Source organism: Mycteria americana, chromosome 4 (assembly GCF_035582795.1).
Source record: "Mycteria americana isolate JAX WOST 10 ecotype Jacksonville Zoo and Gardens chromosome 4, USCA_MyAme_1.0, whole genome shotgun sequence".
Taxonomy (NCBI): Eukaryota; Metazoa; Chordata; class Aves; order Ciconiiformes; family Ciconiidae; genus Mycteria; species Mycteria americana.
Genome location: NC_134368.1, coordinates 25,162,454 through 25,186,631, shown reverse-complemented (window position 1 = coordinate 25,186,631; position 24,178 = coordinate 25,162,454).

Genomic DNA, 24,178 nt, shown 5'->3' with positions numbered 1-24,178 from the left:
AAGCCTGTGAGCTGCTTAAGCACAGAAGCCTCTGATTGACTTTTTTTCTTTCCTTCCCACCTCCCAGGAACAGGAAGGAGAATAGCGGTGGTGATAATATACTTGGGGGTTTTTTGCATAAATCAAGGAAAAATATGTACCACAGGAGTGCTGAAAAATTTTTTACTTTGAAATATAACCTTCAAGGGAGAGTGCACAGGGCACAGTGGGGAAGGCACCACAGTTCACATGACTCATTTCCCTCAGGGGTTCTTCTAGGGAGAAAATAACTTTTAAAAGATGTCTGGGATTTTCTGAGATCCCTGAAAATTCTGAATCACCAGGACAAGCAAAAAAAGAAAGAATCAGAGGGCTAGAGCATTCAGTTGGGTAATGTATCATTGTGTGTAATTCATTAATAAAATTCAGTTCTTGAAACATAGCTGATTTGCTTATGTCTGTACTAATGAACTTACTACAGACTGTGGCACAGGCTTGAAAAATGATGTGTGACTGTTGACCTGCTTTCTAGCAAGGTTTCAGCCAGTGACAGTATTTTCTCAGGTGATATATCATGAGCAAGGGATTATTCCTAATTGTTGGTATAGATAAGGCCACTCTGTTTTGGGAAGGAGAAAGCCGAGGCATGAGGAGATCAGTATTATTTGTGCCTGTGCACAGAGAAAGTGTCATAAAACATTTTATTTTTGGAGATGTAGAACATCAGCACTACGTTGGGGTGTTTTGTGAGAAATTGAGCTTCAAGAAATCAGATGTGGCTCCTTCTCATAAAAAAAATTATTATCATTTTGTTACAGTAAGGACTAGATATCCAAATAGGACTCATCTTTGCAAGCAAAAAGTAGGGTTCCCCTTGAAGTAGACAGTTGGGTCTGCTACCACAGAATTAAGTAGACATTTTTAACCTTATTTCTGAAACTTGTATAAGTCCTTTTCCTCAGTACAGAAGTAGAGGACTTGTACCATATTCAGAATTCATTACGACAGCAAGAAAAGTAGTTTTGTTACCTGGAAATAACTTCTTGTGTCTTTTGTTGTTGTAACAATCAAACTCGGAAAGGAAGTACGGCTAAACAGCATGGTTTATAAATCACTTGAGCTAAAGCAACTTTAACAAAAGTCAAGATTTTTGCAGTCCTTCTCAAAACAGTAGACAAACAACCAAATAACCCCTTCTCCCAAAGACAAAAAAACCCAAACCAACATAAAAACAACACAGGAATAAATAGTGCACACAACTATAATGAGATTTATTAATATTTCTATATACCAGTTTACTATAATGCTTTCCTGGATATTCATCTGGAAAAAAATATTTTGTATGTGTTGGTTCCTCTGTAAGCATAACACTCAATCTTAAAGCCTTTTAAGATATTTCTTGTTGTATGACAAGATCACCAGACTAAGACAGTATTTATGGGACCTGGTCCAAAACTTTTTAAATAGGCAAAAACGTTCAATTATTTCAGTTACTTTTGGATTGAGCCCATTTTTACATCAGGCGTGTATGGAAGAACTAGAGTTGATTAGAATAATGGGTTTACAAAGTTAGGCTGCATAAAACTGGTTAAGGAAAGGAAGAAGAAAAAAGTAATAACCCCTTACAAAAAGTTAGTTCAAATAACTGCATACTGTTGATGATTCTTGACATTCCCATTATTGACCATCTATGTCAGTAATTCACAAAGTAAATTCTTGTTAAATATACCCTATTTTTACTTTCAAGATTACACAATAAGCAACTTTCAAGAGATTCACAGTTTGTTTGTGGTTTTTTTTTTCTTCTTATGATTAACATAAGCATCTGGAGGTATCTGAATATTTCATTTAATTAGACTTCTGTATAAGAAGAACATATCATGAATATTAAAAAAATATATATTTTTAAGGCAGATATACTGATATATCTATTTCTAGAAATAATACTTCATTTTAAATCCACATCTTTAAAACAAGAGTACTATTCCAGATAGTAAAAAATTTTGGAAGATAATTAGGTTTGATGATATCCAATCATTCCCTATTTCTGTCAACATCAGTAGGTCTGGGGAACACAAGCAAAGGTCAGTGTTGGAAGTGCTCTTCAGCATAACTAATCACTGCGATAGCATTCTCCAGGCTTTCCTCCGTAAGTCCTCTTTATGTCATTAAGACAGCTCTTGAAGTAGGCATTACTTAACTTCTAGTGCTTGTTAGCTTGTTTCTATTATCGAGATAAAAGCTAAATATTTTATTAGATGTGGAGTGTATGCAAAACAGATCGAATGCAGGCAGAACTGTGCTTCTGTGTGCTGGGATTAACTGAGCAATAAAACGCCTTCTCAAGGTCATTAGTCCTTTGTTTTTTTTCCTTTCAGCTTTTGCTGTTGATGAGGGGATTTTTTTAATTGTAAATATCATCAGGAGAGATTTTAATGGTTCAATAGACAGACTGTGTAGTTTCCAGAAGTAAAAAGAAATTAAGTGACTTTTCCTTTAGTGAGTCATTAGAAGGGTCACTGATTATTAATTTCTACTAAATGGCTGCCTAGCACGGTGGTAACTTAGTCACTTTAGTGATTCAGGTGGACTGCAGTTTCATTCACAGACTTTCAATTTGATTGTGTGTAGGCAATGGGAGAAAATGACTGGATGTGACTTCTCAGCTGGCTTGGCAATAATACAGCCAGAGGTAGGGAAAAAAAAGGCAAGTCTAGGGAAAGCTTCAGTTCCTGTACTTAATTATTTAAAAAAGCTGCCTAATTGTAAGCTTTATCTCTGACAGTTGTCAGATGTCTTCCTGCAAGTGAAGATCAAAAGGAATAATTAGTATGTAGTCTCTTTGTCCCCCTGGCTAACAGAATTTTTTTTAATCTGCTAAAATGCGCATTGATGAAGTCCTTAATGGAAGGCAGTGATTTTCTCAGGTGAAAGTTTCCTTTAATTTTATCTAATTCTGTCTAGTTCTGGTTTTCAGACAAGTGGAAGAGTAAGAAAAACTTACCTTTGTGTAGTTTTTAGCATAATTTCTTCAGCAAATTGACAAAAGGCTCCTACTGTGAGAGAAATGTTTCAGCATAGTTCTTTTTCTCTAATGTAGAACAAAGACCTCCCTGCAAGTGTAACTCTGAGCTTTGAAAATACCAATAATGTGTGAAACCCTTATTCCTTTCCTGTTATATTCCTAATTAAAGCCTTAATTGGTTCCCAGCATTGAATATTTTGGACTCTATTCTTATCTGAAATACGCAAGTATTTGAGTTAATTCAGTTTCTAGGTAAAGGAATTAATACTTCACTTTCCTATACCTTTAAAAACTGGGAAAGCAAGAGGAGTCACTCACCCCGTGAGGACTTGAAGAGTAATGGGAGAGAGGATGAAATGTCTCTAGTGGATGCGGAAGGGTGAATTCCTTTGGCTTGCTTTTGCACTTTCATTCAGACAACCTTGCTTTAACAGTCAGTGCGTCAGGAGAATCACAGGTGACTGAAGGAGATTACGGCTCATCTCGCTCCTTGTGTACTGCTACCTCCAGTAACAGCCAATGTCTTCACCACAGAAGAATGTCTTCATTCTTCAGTCTGGGAGACTGCTAAGCTTGGTCAGGCACTTGATCACTCTTGCCTGCAACAGTATTATTTTGCCTGAACCCTTGGCTTTCATCTAGTCTTCTCTCTATTCTGTGTGGCCTTTTAACTCTGCTCTCCTGAGCTCCTCCTAAAATTGACTGTGTGTACCTTTGTCCCTCCCAAATTGTTCTTTCTGAAAGAACAGGTTTAATGATGGGCTGGTAGGAGAAGCCTTTCAATGACTTTTAATTTGTTGTGGTTTAGCCCCAGTCGGCAATTAAACACCACGCAGCCGCTCACTCACCCTCCCCGCCGGTGGGATGGGGGAGAGAATCAGAAGAGCAAAAGTAAGAAAACTCATGGGTTGAGATAAGAACAGTTTAATAATCGGAAAAAGAAAAAATAATAAATTGTAATGAAAAGGAAAACAACAAAAGAGTGAGAGAAACAAAACCCAGGAAAAAACAAGGGATACAACTGCTCACCACCCATCGACTGACACCCAGCCAGTCCCCGAGCAGTGATTGCTACCCCCTGGCCAACTCCCCCCAGTTTCTATACTGAGCATGATGTCATATGGTATGGAATAGCTCCTTGGGCAGTTTGGGTCAGCTGTCCTGGTTGTGCCCCCTCCCAGCTTCTTGTGCACCTGGCAGAGCATGGGAAGCTTAAAAATCCTTGACTGGTGTAAACATTACTTAGCAACAACTAAAACATCAGTGTGTTATCAACATTATTCTCATACTAAATCCAAAACACAGCACTATACCAGCTACTAGGAAGAAAATTAAATGTATCCCAGCCAAAACCAGGAAAAAGTTCTACTTCTGTTAGCAAATAAGGATAACCAACTGAACAGCATATACTGTTTATTATATAGAATTAAAAGCTATGTACTAATCAAAACATAAATTCAGGACTATCAAAACAGGTAGAACCGTGCATGCATGCTGGTCGTGCTAAACTTCATAATATTGACAGGTATAGCAAAAGGCTGAAAATCATTCAGGATATCTGAGTGCCAGACTATTTCAGTTGACAGCAAATATGTAGAATTAGTCTACTTCATACCATGCTGTTACATCAAAGGCAACTGAAGAGTGAGAAAGTGAAGCCAGCCTGACAGACGTTGGTGGGGGTCAGAAGGAAAAGAACATAAGAAACCATCAGAAAAGTTTAGTCGCAGAAAAATAGCGGATACTAGAGTATAACCCAGTCACCACCTACGTCCAATCCCCAAGTTCCTTATCACAGAGTAGGTTAAAGCTTGTGAAGGTTTATATAATGAATTATAGAATCATAGATTGGTTTGGGTTGGAAAGGACCTTAAAGATCATCTAGTTCCACCCCCCCTGCCATGGGCAGGGACACCTTCCACTAGACCAGGTTGCTCAAAGCCCCATCCAACCTGGCCTGGAACACTTCCAGGGACAGGGCATCCACAACTTCTCTGGGCAACCTGTCCCAGGGCCTCACCACCCTCACAGTGAAGAATTTCTTCCTTATAGCTAATCTAAATCCACCCTCTTTCAGTTTAAAGCCATTACCCCTTGTCCTATCACTACATGCCCTGGTAAAAAGTCCCTCTCCAGCTTTCTTGTAGGCCCCCTTCAGGTATTGGAAGGCTACTATAAAGTCTCCCCAGACCCTTTTCTTCTCCAGGCTGAACAAGCCCAACTCACTCAGCCTATCTTCATAAGAGAGGTGCTCCAGCCCTCTGGCCATCTTCGCAGCCCTCCTCTGGACTCATCCCAACAGGTCCATGTCCTTCTTATGTTGGGGGCTGCAGAGCTGAACACAATACTCCAGGTGGGGTCTCACGAGAGCGGAGTAGAGGGGGAGAATCACCTCCTTCAACCTGCTGGCCATGCTTCTTTTGATGCAGCCCAGGATACGGTTGGCTTTCTGGGCTGCAAGCGCACATTGCTGGGTCATGTTGAACTTCTTATCAGCCAACACCCCCAAGTTCTTCTCCTCAGGGCTGCTCTCAATCCATTCTCCTCCCAGCTTGTATTTGTGCTTGGGATTGCCCCAACCCATGTGCAAGACCTTGCACTTGGCCTTGTTGAACTTCATGAGGTTCACACAGGCCCACCTCTCAAGTCTGTCAAGGTCCCTCCGGATGGCATCCCTTCCCTCCAGCATGTTGACCGCACCACCAAGCTTGGTGTTGTCAGCAAACTTGCTGGGGGTGCGCTCAATCCTACTGTCCATGTCGCTGACAAAGATGTTAAACAGCGCTGATCCCAATACCGACCCCTGAGGAGCGCCACTCATCACTGGTCTCCACTTGGACATCGAGCCATTAGCCTCTATTGGAAAAGACCTCTAGGATCATCTAGACCAACCGTCAACCCAACACCTCCACGCCTACTAAACCATGTCCTGAAGTACCACATCTACACGTTTTTTGAACTCCTCCAGGGATGGTGACTCGACCACCTCTCTGGGCAGCCTTTTCCAATGCTTGACCACTCTTTCAGTAAAGAAATTTTTCCTAATATCCAATCGAAACCTCTCCTGATGCAACTTGAGGCCATTTCCTCTCATCCTATCACTTGTTACCTGGGAGAAGAGACCAACCCCCACCTCTCTACAACCTCCTTTCAGGTAGTTGTAGAGAGCAATAAGGTCTCCCCCAAGCCTCCACTTCTCCAGGCTAAACAATCCCAGTTCCCTCAGCTGCTCCTCATAAGACTTGTTCTCCAGACCCTTCACCAGCTTCGTTGCCCTTCTCTGCACACGCTCCAGCACCTCAATGTCCTTCTTGTAGTGAGGGGCCCAAAACCGAACACAGTATTCGAGGTGCGGCCTCACCAGTGCCGAGTACAGGGGCACGATCACTTCCCTACTCCTGCTGGCCACACTATTCCTGACACAAGCCAGGATGCTGTTGGCTTTCTTGGCCACCTGGGCACACTGCTGGCTCATATTCAGGCGGCTGTCAACCAGCACCCCCAGGTCCTTTTCTGCTGGGCAGCTTTCCAGCCATTCTTCCCCAGGCCTGTAGCATTGCATGGGGTTGTTGTGACCCAAGTGCAGGACCCAGCACTTGGCCTTGTTGAACCTCATACAATTGCCCATCGATCCAGCCTGTCCAGATCCCTCTGCAGAGCCTGCCTACCCTCAAGCAGATCAACACTCCCGCACAACTTGGTGTCGTCTGCAAACTTAATGAGGGTGCACTTGATCCCCTCATCCAGATCATTGATAAAGATATTAAACAGAACTGGCCCCAAAACTGAGCCCTGGGGAACACTGCTTGTGACTGGCCACCAACTGGATTTAACTGCATTCACCACCACTCTCTGGGCTCGGCCATCCAGCCAGTTCTTCACCCAGCGAAGTGTTCACCCGTCCAAGCCATGAGCAGCCAGTTTCTCCAGGAGAATGCTGTGGGAAACTGTGTCAAAGGCCTTACTAAAGTCTAAGCAGACAACATCCACAGCCTTTCCCTCATCCACTAAGCAGGTCACCTTGTCATAGAAGGAGATCAGCTTAGTCAAGCAGGACCTGCCTTTCATTAACCCATGCTGACTGGGCCTGATCACCTGATTGGCCTGTACGTGCTGCATGGTGGCACTCAAGATGACCTGCTCCATAACCTTCCCCGGCACCGAGGTCAGGCTGACAGGCCTGTAGTTCCTCAGATCCTCCTTCTGGCCCTTCTTGTAGATGGGCGTCACATTTGCTAACCTCCAGTCAACTGGGACCTCACCGGTTAGCCAGGACTGCTGATAAAGGATTGAAAGAGGCTTGGTGAGCACTTCCGCCAGCTCGCTCAGTACTCTTGGAGGGATCCCATCCTGCCCCATAGACCTGTGAGTGTTCAGGTGGTGTAGCAGGTCACTAACCATTTCCCCTTGGATTATGGGGACTTCATTCTGCTCCTCAGCCCTGTCTTCCAGCTCAGGGGACTGGGTACCCAGAGAACAACTGGTCTTACTATTAAAGACTGAGGCAAAGAAGGCATTAAGTACCTCAGGCTTTTCCTCATCCTTTGTCACTGTGTTTCCCCCCGCATCCAATAAAGGATGGAGATTCTCCTTAGCCCTCCTTTTGTTGCTAATGGATTTATAGAAACATTTTTTATTGTCTTTTACAGCAGTAGCCAGATTAAGTTCTAGTTGGGCTTTAGCCCTTCTAATTTTCTCCCTGCATAACCTCACAACATCCTTGTAGTCCTCCTGAGTGGCCTGCCCTTTCTTCCAAAGGTCATAAACTCTCTTTTTTTCCCTGAGTTCCAGTCAAAGCTCTCTGTTCAGCCAGGCCGGTCTTCTTCCCCGCCAGCTCGTCTTTTGGCACATGGGGAGGGCCTGCTCCTCCACCTTTAAGATTTCCTTCTTGAAGAACGTCCAGCCTTCCTGGACTCCTTTGCCCTTCAGGACTGCCTCCCAAGGACTCTGTCAACCACGCCCCTAAACAGGCCAAAGTCTGCCCTCCGGAATTCTAAGGTAGCAGTTCCGCTAACCCCCCTCCTTACTTCTCCGAGTATCAAAAACTCTATCATTTTGTGATCGCTATGCCCAGAACGGCCTCAAACCACCACATCGCCCACAAGTCCTTCTCTGTTCACAAACAACAGGTCCAGTGGGGTGCCTTCCCTAGCTGGCTCACTCACCAGCTGTGTCAGGAAGTTATCTTCCACACACTCCAGGAACCTCCTAGGCTGTTTCCTCTCTGGTGTATTGTATTTCCAGCAGCTGTCTGGTAAGTTGAAATCTCCCATGAGAACAAGGGCTAGCGATTGTGAGAATTCTCCCAGCTGCTTATAGAATGTTTTGTCTGCCTCTTCATCCTGGTTGGGTGGTCTATTACAGACGCTTACCATGATATCTGCATTGTTGGCCTTCCCCCTGATTCCTACCCATAGACACTCAACCCTATTGTCACCATCATCAAGCTCTAGACAATCAAAACACTACCTAACATACGAGACTACCCCACCGCCTCTCCTTCCTTGCCAATCCCTGCCGTCGTCATGCAAATAGCGCCTCAATGCAAAAGTCACCACAATGTTTGAGATATTAACTCTTTCAGTCTCTCACAACATCCCTTTCCCCCTTCGAACCTAGTTTAAAGCCCTCTCGATGAGCCCCACCAACTCGTGGGTGAGAATCCCGTTTCCCCTTTGAGATGGCTGAACTCTGTCCATTGCCAGCAGGCCCGGTGCTGTGTAAACATCCCCATGATCAAAAAAAAAATCAAGTCAAAGACTCAACGGAAATGTAATAAATAAAAATCTTATTTTGATTTGTAGCATGTGTGTGGCTATGGGAGTCAAGAGCTAAGTCTTGTGGAAAGCAGAGCAGAAAACATACTTATGTCCTAGTGCTCCATTGTATAACATTACTTTTCAGCAAAGCCTAAATTAAGAAAGTCAGAACGTAGGAAACCTCATAAGCTTTTTAAAACTTGGATTAACCTTTCAATTGTTTACAGTTGATGGTCACTTTATATTTACAGAAATACTATTTAAAGGCATATTAAAATAATTACAATTCTCAGTGAGGAAAAGATATATTTTTAAAGGTAAATATATGTAGAGAAAAAATAGACCAAAGCAATGTAGAAAGAAAGATATCAATTAACATTCTTCCGCATCTGTCTATAATTCTAGCAGTGCAAAATTGTTAAAATGTAACAGGAAGGTAGAATATTTTTCTGGAGAGGGAAAAAATGGAAGAAAATACTTATCTGTATAGTAATTAAATGAATTATTAGTCTTATGGGATACATGTGACACTGACACATTCCTATACTGTTACAGTCATAATGGCTATTTCAAACAGAGCTGTATATCTAAGAAAAAAATCATCAACTTCTTACCTGAAAGTGAGAAAGATAATATATTGTATGGCTGTGCCTGGGCCACTTGGCACATGTATGCCCTAGGTGTCTTGCTGCACCCGTCATCCAGCTGTCAGGGTGAAAGGACTGTTCCTCTTCTCATGGAAACTCCTGAACAAAAAGGGGATTAAGGGTGAGAGAGTCTTTGTGCATCCCCAAGGACTTCAGCATGAACTCTGGGTGCAGGCAGGGAATGCTCACCGATGCGGGAGCCTGGAAGAAATTCAGATATAGCTAGGTAATTCTCTCCCAGCCCGAGGGCAACCTGAGATGGACAAGGAGTTTGGCTATTTGAGAGATTGATGATTTGATGTCTTTGCTTTCTGACACAGTCCCCTGCAACAATTTTGTCCTAAGTCCATACATTTCATAGTCCCTTTTGGCTCCACCAAAAAATCAAAAACCAAAACCACACATACATTTGTTTTTCCTTACCTTAAGTTTTAGCATTTTTAATCTTTATCTGTATTTTTTTTAAGTTATATTTCAGTGATGACAATTATGTTGTTACTGTTTTCAGTCCTGTTTATTGTCACTCACCTTTCCATTATTCGGTTAGACTGTTTTTTTCTGATTCATCAAATCCCACAGAAAAACTTAGCAATTTATTCTTTATTTTTCCATTTCCTTCAGATCTGTTGAAATGTAATATGGTCTATTGAGCCAAGTGAGTTTGCATTATTCATGACCAGAGAAACTTTCTGGATAATTTCTATTACCTTTTGCTTTCAAAAGTAATCAGTGGCACATACCATTAGTAGTTTTCTTGTATCAATCCATTCATCATTTATAACTTGTCCATTATACTTCATTCTCTTTCCTCCTTTAGGGACAATGGCAACAGTTCCACTCATAAGTCTCCCTTCATGTTTCACATTATTTTGCCAAATGTATATTGATATTTGGATGGCCAAGGCAAATTTATGCTTCGGCAACTAATGTGATTTTGTCTTATTATCAAGCCGCTTTAGTTCCTGGAAGGCATCCAAAATTCAGCATGTGACTGTGCCTTTTCATATCCTTAATATTTGCATTTAAAATGACCATATGTTAAGTGTATGTAGTCCAACAGAATTAATCAAAAACAGTATGAAAAGTAGGTTTTGTACAGCAGAAAACCAATAGTGATGCTTCCAGTTATATAGTTTTAATTTTTCCAGACACCTGAAGTTTATTGTGGCACTACTGAAAGCGCATAAATTGTGCTCCATTGTTGGTAGCTTTATTGTACAATCCTTTCATCTGGACAGCTGTTTTGAATGGATTACAAGTAGTTGAAATGGACTCTCTTTCCCTAGAGAATGCTTCCTGCTATTTCATCTGTGAAGACATTTAAGTATTTCTCTACCTAGCTCATAACTGTTCTTTATATGTTGAAAACAACTGTATAATTTTATTTTTTAAAAAAATCAAACAAAACCTAAAGCAGTCAGCTTAGTGAAATACCAAGGGTCATGATCACCTGTGGTGAAATCTGTGAGTTAATGGAGCTGTATTCACTTATACTCAGCTGAACTTGGCATAATTCCTGAAATACAGTAAAGCTGAAGAACAGGACAGAGAATAGCAGTTTAATGTAAGGAAATTGCATTGAAACTACCAGCTTCCCAGTGTATAAAGTTACACAGATTACTAAGGGAAATCCTTCAAAATTGTCATGGGGATTTAGGTGACCCACACTTAATAACCTCAGGTTTTTTGTAGCCTTGCCATAGGCATATCCTTAGATAAAATCTTAATTCTTGATCAGATTTATAGAATATACAGAATTAGATAAATAGGTTACTCAGGGTCAGATAAGTAGAAGGTCTCGTAGACTTCAGTGACAATTGAACAAGGCTCTTACCGTCCCTGTCAAGTGGGCTGATGGGTCACTGATGACATCATAGTTCTGTAGCCTAAATTGGCATAAATTGGTTCTGCTGTGGGTCTTGCTGTTCCCTCCATGCATTTTATTATAACATCTCCCTTGTGCTGATACAGGCATTCATTCAGCCATGCACTACCCTGGGAACAGATTTAGGTTAAAACTGTTTTGAAGAGGTTATTTCTGAATGTATTTTACTTCGCTATTCCGGTTCATTGTGCAGCTTTGCAGACACCAGGCAGTGGCACTCAAGAGGAAGAGCTTCACAGTGGTAGGAGAAAGCAGCTCAGGGTAGGGGCAGCAAAGGGTAAGGCCTCTCCTGGTGTTACAAATTCTGGCTCGTTCTTGCTCGAGGAGCTTGTTGGAACAACCTTGTTAGTCATAACAGTTTCACTCTTTGCTGTGTTATTCCATGATCTAGCAAGACTTGAAGGTATTTTTTATTCTATCCGAATAAATCCTTTCTCTCAATTAGAAGTAGCTCTTATACCGTAATACATTATCACAGAACATTGTCTGAAGATAAATTTGAAAATGTTGTTTTTCTCCTTCTCAAACTCTTTCTTTACTTAAGGATACTTTCCCCTTTTAGTCCCCTGTTAAATAATTGTTTTCATGTCTTGTCAGAAGAATATAATATATATTTTTCCCTTCTTACTGTTATTTTCCTAAAAAATAATATCCAATGCAGAAATATATATGGTCATGATTTGGAAATTAAATAAGACCAGACAACTGCACTGAGCACTGAGAAAATTGTGAAATTATATTGTAACCCTACTTCTGTGTTCACATGTAACTTATTTTATTTATTTCTTAATTAGTTTGTATTCTTTTTCAGAAGTGGCTCATGTAAATTTTATATTTTTAACCACTGAGGCATGGGACAGTGAATGACACTGGGTACTGTTACTTTAAATATTATGCAGTTCTTTCACCTGCTAAGGAAATAAATTTTGAACATTTTTGGTGATATCTCACTTTCCAAACCACCTAAGCAGAGTGTTTGACAAAAATAAATCTCTGATGAGGAAAAAAAGAGGGTGGAGGGAATATCAGAAATTTCCAGTTACTATTCCTGATAAATATTTTTCAAAAAATTAGGTAGACTCCCTTGAAAATAATTTGAAAATATTAGATTCTGAGTATTTCTGAAATCTGCCTGTTTAATTTCTTAAACAAGAGCCAATAATTAAATAGAATAAAAAATGACAAGATACTGAGGCCACAGTTGTACATAACTGAGGAGATGATAAAATCCTAGTGAGGATATTCTGAGTCCTGTGATCAGCTGCAAGTATGAGGTGTCACTGAAAAATACCAGTCCTTTCCTCTGTGTATTTTACATAGTGTGTGCTTTAAAAATGAGTGCTGTAGCACCAGCTTCAGATTTGTTCTCCTCTAATGGCTTGTGTTTTCAGCATTACCGAGTATCTAATGGAGTAGTTTAACTACAGGCAACTGAGAAAATTTGAAGGACTTCAAGGTAAAAGAGAAGGTTGAGTCCTTCTGGAGTTGTAGGTGGTTTAGTGCAAGAATGTAAAGGCAATAGTCTTAATAGATATCTTTTGCACTTAACTTCCACTGTGCATATCACATGTCCATTTGCTTCTTGGCAGTCACTGTTTTTCTCTTGGTACTGTGGCTCTATCTCTGTACATCTTCATGGGAGAAACGCTTTGTTTTCTGTTTCCATGTTGCCTGCAACCCTGACTCTTTTTCACCACTGAATATTAGACTTCTGCCTTGGTCTTGCTGGATCCACTCCTGGATAGCTTCTCACTCTGTCAAGCCATATTTCTTAAAATCTCTGAGTATCTCCACCTCTTATATTCTAGGCTTTATAAAGCTTTCCAATAGTGGATACTAATGTTTTTGATAGCATATATCCAGAGGCTTTCTCTTCAACTAAGGTGAAGTTAGAAAAAAGTTTAGTGAAACTTAAGAGATCCAGCTCATCTACGCTTGAAATGTTGCAGTCCACTTTTATCCAGATTAGGAACAAGCTAAAAATAATCACAGTATCCTCCACGAGGGAAAATTTCTTTGGAGATACCTAGTTTTATCTTCCTAATTTTTGTGTATCTAAATTGATGTAAGGACAGAAATTACAATATACAAAATAATTCATTTCAAATAAACAAAGACTTTTTTTTTTTAGTGCAAGTCCTGATCATGGTGGGTCCCCTGGCTGTGGACAGAAAGTGTTCTCAGTTCTCATATAGGCTGCCCGCACAAAGACTGCCATTCTTTGAGGCGTATTGTTCAGAAGTTTCTGAAGGTGAAAGACAGAGTAAGGTGATAGGATTTGCTGATAAGTGAAATTTAACCATGTATTGATGTTGTTTGGTTTTAGTAAGACATTTTTATTTAACATTGAGGTTTTATTTGAATTAGCAGTGCTTTTGAACTAAAGCTAGTGATGTTCAATACATTCCCCTTGCACAGAGGGGAAACTTGTTATGCTATGAAGGTAAAATTCAGTCATTCACAAGCACAATGTGGTCAAACATTTAATTTTTTTAGTAAGACCTTCTAATCTTAGAAAACTAACTTGCCTGTCATGGTTTCTAAGATGATATTGAAAAAAGCTATATTCTTTAATTAATAAAGTAAATGACAACAACATCTAGGACATATGGAGACGCTGTAATAAAAGTTTTATTGTTTCCAACAGTGTTGTGGTCTAACTAGTAATCTTTTATTACCAATAAACCAAATCTTGAAGGAATATTTGCTTTCTTAGGTACTTGTGCACCTACTACAAGCCCTTAGAGAAAAAAGAAAAAAAGCATGAATGCTGGAGGTTTTGTACTGTTTTGATCTTGTGACTGTTAGGATGTGAAAGAATGAAAGGATTGCAGGAAGAAAAATAAGAAAGACAGTGCCATGGATTTAAAAACAAAGAATTAACTGAAAAATTATACTGAAAGAAATAGTTTGCACCCTTCCCAAACATATTACACTTTTCATATTGCTTTTATGCTTAAGGACAATGAAAGAATTTCACTTCTGAGAAAAGCCCTTTCCAGTTCCTTTGTAGGGCGGTATTAGATCCACGCTGTGCTTGAGCAGGGCTCTGACTAGATGCTGTCCAGCAAATGAAACCATGGCACTCATACACTTCTGTGAAAGGGAAGGACGGACCGTATGCCAAAAGGAGGGTGGTACAGATTACAGTGCTGTCATGCTGATTAGGTGTGTTTTCAGTGCATCAGGTGCAACAAGAAGGGGGGGAGGGGGGGGGTAGAGGGGAACAGCCACTATTCCACTTCCATTCTGAAACACAAGATGGAGGCCTAGGGCATCATTCAGACAGTTTTCTTCAGAGACTACATCTTTCAGACTGAATTTATCAAATTTGAAGATTTGCTGCACTTCTAGCTTAACTAAATTTATACAAGGGACTGGTAATAGACCAACCTAAAGGATTCTTACTTCAGAGGAAAAGCAACTATTGAAACATGTTATAGACCCATCTGAGCAAGAAACGCCAGTTAGATTTCTCAACAGAAAAGAGCACCATTTGTTTTCAGTACTGATGTCTAGACGAGGCATAGCTGTACCATGTTACCAACTCAGCTATCTTGATGAGCAGGCAGAGTTGACTGCTCAGATGTGTTCCTGGGCTAACACGGCCAGGTGTGATTCAAGATCTCAGTTAGCAGATGTTTAGCCAGCTTGATGGACTCTGTAGTGTGCTCTGTTACACTCTGGTTCTGGAAAATACATGCAGAGTCAGCTTTGGTATATCTGTGTTGGATATGTCTATGATCCTGCAAGGAGGAGAGACAGAAAAGGTAGAAAAAATATGTGCTGGTTAAGTGTCAGCAAGCCTCTCTGCATTGAGTTATCTGAGACTAATCATTTCACCCTGAGTGTATACCTGACCTATTCCAAATTAAATTCAAAGTGTCTTAAGGTGTCAGGGTTTTAAGCCATGTTTGCCGACATAAGTTATGACTGTTCCAGTTCTTCCATTTCAAAATAGCTTCACTTTACATTTCTGTAATTGAAAGATCTGGCTCATGTTCTTCTCTGGCGTAGTATCTTGGTAACAGATACTAAATAGTCGGAAAGAGTGAAAGGAAACAGTAAGTCACGATCTCCCTCTCATGTGACTTCTTTGTAGCTGTTCCCTGTAGTATATGTTCTCTGTAGCTGTTTTTTCCAGGAGGTATCCAACACTGTAATAATTTTGCTGTTGAAATGTTGATGGGCTTTCATAGTTCCTCTTGCTCTCCATTTGCATTTTATTTTTAAGCAATGTATTCTTAGGCCAAAGTGTATCTCTCCTCTGTGCTGTAGATTCAGCCTTTGAGGTAAGGGGCATCCCCCTCTGCTCTGTGCAATCCCTCTTCTGGGATGAGTGTTCCACCTGTGTCCTGACTTGAAGAGGGAGAGGTACAGTCTTTAGCATACTTGTGCTCTGGGGTATAAAAGAGGGTCTTTGCCTTAATTTGCCCAGGATTACTCTGTGGGGAGACTTGGATGAGTGAGGGTGAGGCATGCAGCATGGCCACCTCTTCTTGTGAAGGGAGGGCAGAGACAGGGTGCAGGCTGGAACCAAGGCTGTGAAGTGCAGTGGACAATGGGTGTCTGCCCCATATCAAAGCTTCAGCTTATGACATCAAATCAAAAAAGCACATGGTCATGTGGTAAAGACTGACCCTAATCACAACAATAATTACATAAACTCTTAAGCCAAGTATCTTCTTAAATTCTATCTTGACTCCAGAGTACTTCCCCCTGAGAGAGGGAGAAGGAAGTCAGCCTTAGGGAAGTCATCAGAAGCCGGGAGAAAAGAAGTCTAAAATGGGAGATCCTGGGTACCTACGGAGTTCTATAAGTATTTTCAATTTCACTTAGAACTTTAAGCCATCTAATTTCCTATGTGTCTACATGCATTTCTATCATTCCGAATAGTCAGAAGTTCATATGGTACATACTTTCAGAACAAATACTCAGCAAAGCTGTAGCACTTGTTAATTTACTGTCTTCAAAAGGTAGTATGGATAGAATTTATTCTACCTATAGGTAACGGTAAATTCATATGCACATATGTTTGTGCTGTACAAGCATGATCTAATGATCAGGCACTGTAGATCCTTAGGAAACTTCTATACCTCAAATATGCAGTGTCAAACAGGAGCGCACGAGATACACTGAGCTAGAGTTTGGCTATGTCAGCGTGCTGCATTGTAGTGGCTGGCCTGAAAACCCTTTTGATTTTCAGTGTTCAAGCTCATTCTCTGTGCTATGCAGCCCTAGTCTTGCTGTGTTTGCAATGCATTATGCTGCCTGAATGCAAAAGGTTATCTCCAAAGCAGGCAGGATGATACAGCCCAGCAAACCTTTAAATGAAGCAGCTATATTGGTAGACAAGAAGATAGAGTTCCCTGAAATCTACCCTGCTAAAGTGACATAGCTGTTTGGCAAGACAGAAGATATCTGCAAATACATATATATACATATATATATATGTATATAGATGTATATATAATATTATTTCTACATTCTATATATATATAATTTAAAGAATATATATATGTCTCGTCCCACTCGGTGGGTTGCAAGAGGGGTGAATCTTTTCGATTCCCCGACTGTTTGTGTACCGACAAAGGCCGCTCTCTGCTCGGCAGAGCCGTGTGCTCGGTAGAGTCACGACAATGACTCAGAGGAACAGTCTGGCCAGCAACTTCATTAACTGGCGAATTCCACAAACGGACAAACTTAACGAACTGGCGAGCTTAATGAACGAACAAAGGCGATTTGGCAATGGAGCTGTTTTCCGGGCAACCCATCACAATTTATCCCAAACTTGCATATATATATTGGAAGAGCAGAGGAAGAGAGAAGCAAGAAAAAGAAAGGAGAAGAGAGGAGGAAATGGAAAGAAAAAGTATCACCACCCTTGGATCCCGCGATGACGATGACAGACGTGGCAATCCTCCAGTGGTGGGCGTACGCGCGCTTCCCGGGGGGGGGGGGGGGGGGGGGGGGCGGGCGCAAGCCTTTTATAGGCTAATCCCCGCCTCCAGGTACGCCCCTTCAGGACTTACATGGTTCTTGTTCTAGAAAGTTCTCAATCTTCTGCGCAGGCGCTGGGGGAGGGGGGAGGTCGCGAGGGGTCTCTGGGGCGGTTGCAAGCCCCTTCCTCAGATCAACCCTGTGTGGCCTCTGGCCGTACGTGGTCAGGTGCGGCAGAACCCGGAACCGCGCATCCTGCGACGCGCTCTCCATGTCCCGCTCTCGCTCTCCCCCACCCCGTGCTCGCCACCCTGCTGTCGCCATGCAAATAGCGCCTCAAGTCGCCACAATGTTTGAGACATTAACTCTTTCAGTCTCTCACAATATATAATTTCTATATTCTGTTAAGAGTAGTTGTATTGTAATTTCAGTACACTGCTAAATCAATATCCCTTGCGACTCAAGTGTCTACAAATAACTAAATTTGGTATTAAGCATTAAACCCTCTTCACGTGGAATATCTTAAAGGATGTGGTCAGAGAGTACTGAACTCTGACAGGGAATACGTTCCCTAAATCCGCACCATGTCTATTCAGGGAAGCCAAGTGGATGTGTATTGATGTCCTTCTGTTGTTTTAAATTAATTTCATGAGTTCTCTGAACTTTCTGACAAAATAAATTAAACTTTATTCCGAAGAGCCTGTGTCATATCTGTATGTGCTGTTGCTGTCAACGTGCTCCCTGTGGGAACTTGTTAACCTAATGTCATTGCTACCAGAAGATGTAGGACAAATAGTCCATCAGGAAGTAGTTAGTCAAGTTAATTATATAATCTCTTTCCACATAGTATTGATTATCTTCAGATATTCATAGAAAACATTCATATATGTTTTAGGAGGGAGTATGTTAGATATACTAATATGAACCTTAATTTCAGCATATGTTTCACTGGTCTTCCCTTTCTTATTCTTTTTCTGTGCAAAGGCAGCATTAAAACTATACCATTCTGCTGCCATAGGGCGGAAGAGACAAATAAGGTCCTGCTGATGCCCAGTAAAAATGTGTTCTGTTCCAAGGTCTGGCTACTGAAGATGTCTTCAGACTTTAATAAGCTTCTGGAAAGTTTTGTTCCAAGAGAGATAAGAAAATGGCAGAAACTTTGTACAGTTCTGATTAATGAAAGGAATATAACATTCATCTGCTGTTGTTTTTTTGTTAATTAAAAAAAAAAAGTGGAAGATAAATGTGTCAAAACATCAGTTAGGTTGAATTGGCAGATTGTTTTTTTCTATTGGTAACCTATCGCTCTGTCCTGTTGGTTGATTTATGTTTTCATGAATTCATTAATTGACCTTCTTCAATTTGATCTTTTTAGCCTTTATTAGGATAACAATAAGATGATACGGGTATTGCAAAACTGAATTTTATCACAAAGAGAAACCAATACCTTGACCTGTCAATTAACAGGGTATGTGTTAGACAGAAGCGGATAGCTGTGCATCCGCTAGGTATATATTATATTTTGAGTCACTTACTGAATACGATCCAGCCATATGTGAAAGTTATGATGCTGAGCCCAAAGGAGTAAAATCAGAGTAGAAAGGTTTATTAGCCTGGGTACATGTTTCAGTTCTAACATTAAGTAATAAGGATTGGAGGTTTTATTTTCAGAGTCAAGATATAACAAAGTTTCCTGTCTCATTAGTGTTAAAAATATCTCACTCGTTGCCTAATGAGCTGAGATGACTCCTTCAATAACAGATACTTTTATCAATTAAACCAAAATCAGTGGCTATGCTGTTATGGCTTCCCCCCTGCACCCCTTTCCTTTATTTGATATTTTCACTTCTCAGTGTGACTCCTAGTGACTGTTTCAATATAGCAAAGCATGCGTGCAAGTTGGTAACTGCTGTTGGTTATACTCTTTTGTTAGTATCCCACATTACCGAGAAAAAACCTCCAACCGAGCAGCATAAAAGAGAGGAGGTTATTACGCTATCTAATGGTTTTGTTATGGCATCCAGTATTCCCTCTTTAGGAAGTACATGTGTATCTCAAGCTATGTACCTGATGGAAAGACATGCTTCTGAAAATAAATTCATTTGTGAAAGTGCCACCCCGAACATTTGTATTTTACCATGATCAGGACAGTTAATCATAATCTTGATGGTATGGTGGAAGACCTGCTTTTCCACAAGCAAATGCTCTTGTGAATGAGAGAATTGTAAAAATATTGAGATGTAATAATTAATTTTAAAGGTGAAATTCAGCTACATACTAAGAATCTCTGCAAAAATCTTAAGTTTCCGAACCATGCAGCAGTGAGGTCTGATGGGAGTCTCCCTGCAGAAAATTCTTACCTCTTCACAGAAGAGTTCCTAATCTTATCTGTTGAGGAAAGCAGACTGTTGAAACTTAGCTTGAGTTCAAGGATATGAAGTGTAAAATAAAATAATTCTTATTTTACAAATGAAATTACCTCCAGTAGAGAGGGCAGAACTCCATCAGTTAGATTGCTACCATGCTTGCTTGCAACAGTAAGTTCATGCAGTCCTAGAACTTGGGAAAACAAATGAAAAATAAATAAATAAACAAAAATCTGTCTGCACTTAGAGCCACAATACTGTTGTAATTCCCTGCTGTAACAGGGAAAAGCAGTTTGGGTTTAACATAATTTAGCTGCTGGAATTGAACTTGCAAGCCTTTAAAGGAATTTCTAATGTAATAGTGGAAAGGGGAAGAATTGTCTGTAATTTGTTTTTACTTTAAGTTTCCCAGATGAAAGATATTGTTCAGAGTGGGAAGAACCTTGGTTGGGCTTCAGAAGGTATTTTCATTCTATCCATTATATCATTTGAGCAACGTACTCAAATGTACTGTAGCAGGTCTATAGATGTGAGTGGATCTTACAAGAACAGTAAGGTACTAGTGAGGTACTTCTGGTACTGTATTTTCTAATCTTCCTTTACAGAGAATTTATTCATGCTGAATAGCATTTTGTGTCTCTTATTAACAATTCATATCTCAGTCTCATATACTGATGTCATATACACATGGTAACCTGAATCTTGAGCTTATAACATATCAGAACTCTGTAAGTCAAGGTATTGCCACAAAAAAGTTGCAGGGAGACAAAAATGGAAGCTGTTAAAAAAAAAAAAATCACTGGGCTCTTAAAAAAACCCAGCCACAAACAAACACTCCCCCCACCGCCTTCCAACTCATATAGGCTTCTTAAACTTAGGGTCTTTGGAAGAGATCTGACAGTATTGATCACAGTAGTAAATTCATTATTTGTCATCATGTTTTTTCTAATTTTATTCTAATATCTCTAGTTATTGTGAAAAGCAGTGTATCAAATGCACATGAAGACCAGTATCCTGCCTAGCAGTAGATTCAAAAAGAAGCCCACAGGGTAAGAGCAAAACAAGTACACAGATTTTATCTGTGTGCGTTCTCAGTGCTAAGAACATGCAGCCCCAATGCTTCCTGACCCTGAGATAGTTTCTTGTGTTTAAGATGGATTGTTCTTCCATGCATTTATCAAATCTCCCATTAGTTCATCTAAATGAATGTTCCATGAATGTTCATCCTATGGACAGGCAGAAGATGTGATATTGATTTTTTTTTTTTTTAAGCACTATTATTTGTACTCCAGGTTCTTGGAAATACTCATTTATTCTACACACTGTACACATACCTGACAAAATCCAGTCTTCCCCTATCCCTATATTCTGTATCTTGCTTTTAAACCTTCCCCCATCCTTCTGTCTCTGAGGTTTCTACCTAGAGGCATCCTGGCCCTTAATTAACTAAACAGTTAAAAGCTAATAAAAAAAAATATTGATGAGCTACATTAATTTTGGTTTGCCTTCCTTTTTCCTATTGTGGCAGTGGGTAATAAACAGCATTCTTCAGATGTAAACCTTGAATGTCTGACTGAGACATTTCATCCCTAAATAAGTATTTGCAGTGGCAGATACTCAATCCTGTATCATAATTCACCAAAGCCACTGAGGACCACCTTCCAGCTTCTGTAACTGCAATGTGAGGCTGTACTTGCCTTGATGGTTTCCTGCCTTGTTAGCTTATAATTTAATGGAAATGGAATAGTAAACCAGAATAAAATTTCATCTTCAGAATTAAGTTTCTTTTCACCTTTCCCTTAAATTCTCTAGTGGCATGTTCCTATATCTATTCCCTGAAACAATATTTTTTTATAACATCAAAAAGCTTAAAGTGATTGGAAGGGTTTACCTGGAATTAGGAGACTCTGGTAAAATGCTGTACTGTGGCACTGACTTCTGGGGGTAAACTTGAGCAAACTACATAATCCTGTTTCTCACCTGTCTAAATTAGAGATAATAGTATTTTACTGAGATACCAATCTGCTGAGACATTTTAGTAAGTTGGATCAGGTAGGTATGAAAGAATAGATATTAGAAAAACAAACGAAAGTGTAAACCCTTGTTTCAACTGCGAAAAAATATGTGGAAAACGGCCTCTTAGAAGTTGTGTCAAATTGCCTGTGGTGCAGAATCTTGTTCTTCAGGAGCTGCTGGAACTAATTCTTCCCTCATACCAATTCTACATTGTCCAGTGGTGTGGCAGCCTGTGATAAGAGGCTGTTCCACATTAAGAAAATAAGAATAGCAGCTGAGCTAAGGATGTTGCTGGAGACTTAACTTATATATTTTGACTTTTAAGGGCTTAAGTCAGACCCCCAACTTTATTTAAATGTATTTTATATTGAATTATAATCATCATCCTACTTACCTCCCATCTGCTAAGCTGCTTAGAAAATAAACAGTATGTACTGCCTAAGCATATGCACTGAAAATAAACTGTCAAAGAGCCATTACGGGATTATTCTTTTGTTGTAGCTGTCATTGGGTGAGCTGTTCCTCATATGCTTGCTAAATTATATGACTTTTTTTTTTAATATACTCCTTGCTTTATATGCCAAGGTGTCCCTGCTCACTTGTTTTATATAACATGTTACTGAAATGAAACAGAGAACCTTTATTCTGCAGCATTCATTCCTGCTGCCAGATGGCCAAGTGAATTCTGCTTCAGAAGTCTCAACATTTTCATGCCCTGACAACTGGATTTACAAATTGTGTGATTTGGGTATCTTGAAATGAGAGGCAAGCAGCTATTAAAAAAACCCCCGAAACACCCTGCTACCTGCCTGTTCTTATTTAGTTTTAAGTCTCTGATGTGATCCTTAGATACTTCACTCCATGCCAAACTTATCAGAACCTCCTATATGTTATCCCAGCCCTGCAGAAATCTCTCCTGGTTTTACTTACTGATTGAGATCTCTGGGTAAGAGTAGATGTTTCTTTTTATTTTATATTACCTTATCCTTCACAGCTTCTTTTCAAATGTCAAGTTTTATTTCCCTTCACCTTTGAGGATGTTTCACAAGAAATTGTCCACAGATCTTATATAAATAAATAATTTATATTGGACTGTTTTCCTTAAAAAGAGGGGTATTTTGTAATGACTAAATTAACACTGTATAACGTTCTACAGAAGAGAGCTACATGAACTGTTTGAAGTTAATGGATAAGGAGAAAACACTATAGAAAGAGATATTTAAGCCCATTAGCCAAAATACTCTGTTTGGTCTCTGTAAAGGCATGGACTTGGGAGCATGAGAATCACAAACAAATACAGGTCAAATGTGACACATATCAGCCAATGAAAAAGAAAAAGGTTACAGGTAGGAAGAATTCTGAAATACAATGCTTTTTATTTTTCTTTTTAAATATTAAGGGGAGCTGGTTTTTTTTACAGTTTCAATAATACAAAATAAAGTGGCATTATTTCACTTCAGGTCAAGCTCTATGACTTGAGTCTTGTGAAACAGAATATGGGTGTTTGGTTTGTTTTCTTTTGTTCATTTTTTTCTTTGCATTTGATTGACCTGAAATGATGTTGTATTATTCGGGTTAGAGCACTGTGCAGAAAAATATGTTCTCATCAAACTTGGTCCTAGCAATCCCTTAGGACCTCCTATCTATCAGAATTTACTGAATATTCTGTAGTAGGCACTGTGCTGCTAGGTTATTGTATTGGAGAACCCTCAATCAGTCTCAACAATATTGTTAAAGCATAATGTTGCTGTAAAAAACCAAGTGAACAAACCACTGTCTTCAAACCAATAATATTGGAATGTTGTTCCAAGAATATTTCCATCCTTGTCATGTAATGGTACTGTTGCAGGAATGGATGTTTTCACATAACGTGAACTACTACCAGATGTAATAAATTTGCAGGGGTTGATACCAGTGATATACTAGACAGTTGGAAAAGAACACTTCCATCTCCCTTGACAGTAGGCTTACATGATAACAGTCCTCAGCAGTTCCTCAGCTGGTACCTTCTGCTATGTCAATATCTATTTTTCTTCCTGCATGCCTGGAACTGGAGACCTCTTTGCTAGTATCAGATATCAGTGGCTGGATAGATTGTCTTTAAATCTCCTAGCTCTTTAAATGGACATAGGAAAGCAGCTAGAATTAACCTGCAAGTTTATTTTACTGGGTTTGTTTGTCTGTTTATATCAAGATCAGCTATCATAATGATTTAGATTCCTGTTACAATGACATATTCCTGTTTGTCAGCTTTCAGAAAAAAAGTTAAGCAATGACATGGGAATAGGAGGCAGCCCCGTTCTAGGCTTTCTAACTGTTCCTCAGATAGTCCTTTAGGATATGTTCAAATATTCCTTAACAGCTGCAAAAAAATCAGGCAAAACATTTCAACCAGAATAGTGCAGCTCCTTCTAAAAATGGGACTATGGGGAAAATACATTATTTAGTCTTTTCTAATTTAAACGTGGGTGACATTGTTTGCAAAGCTGTGCAAATTTCCTGCTTTGAGGAAGGGCCTGAAATCCTTAAAGGGAACAGTCTTTGTCAGGGCTGTGCTTTTC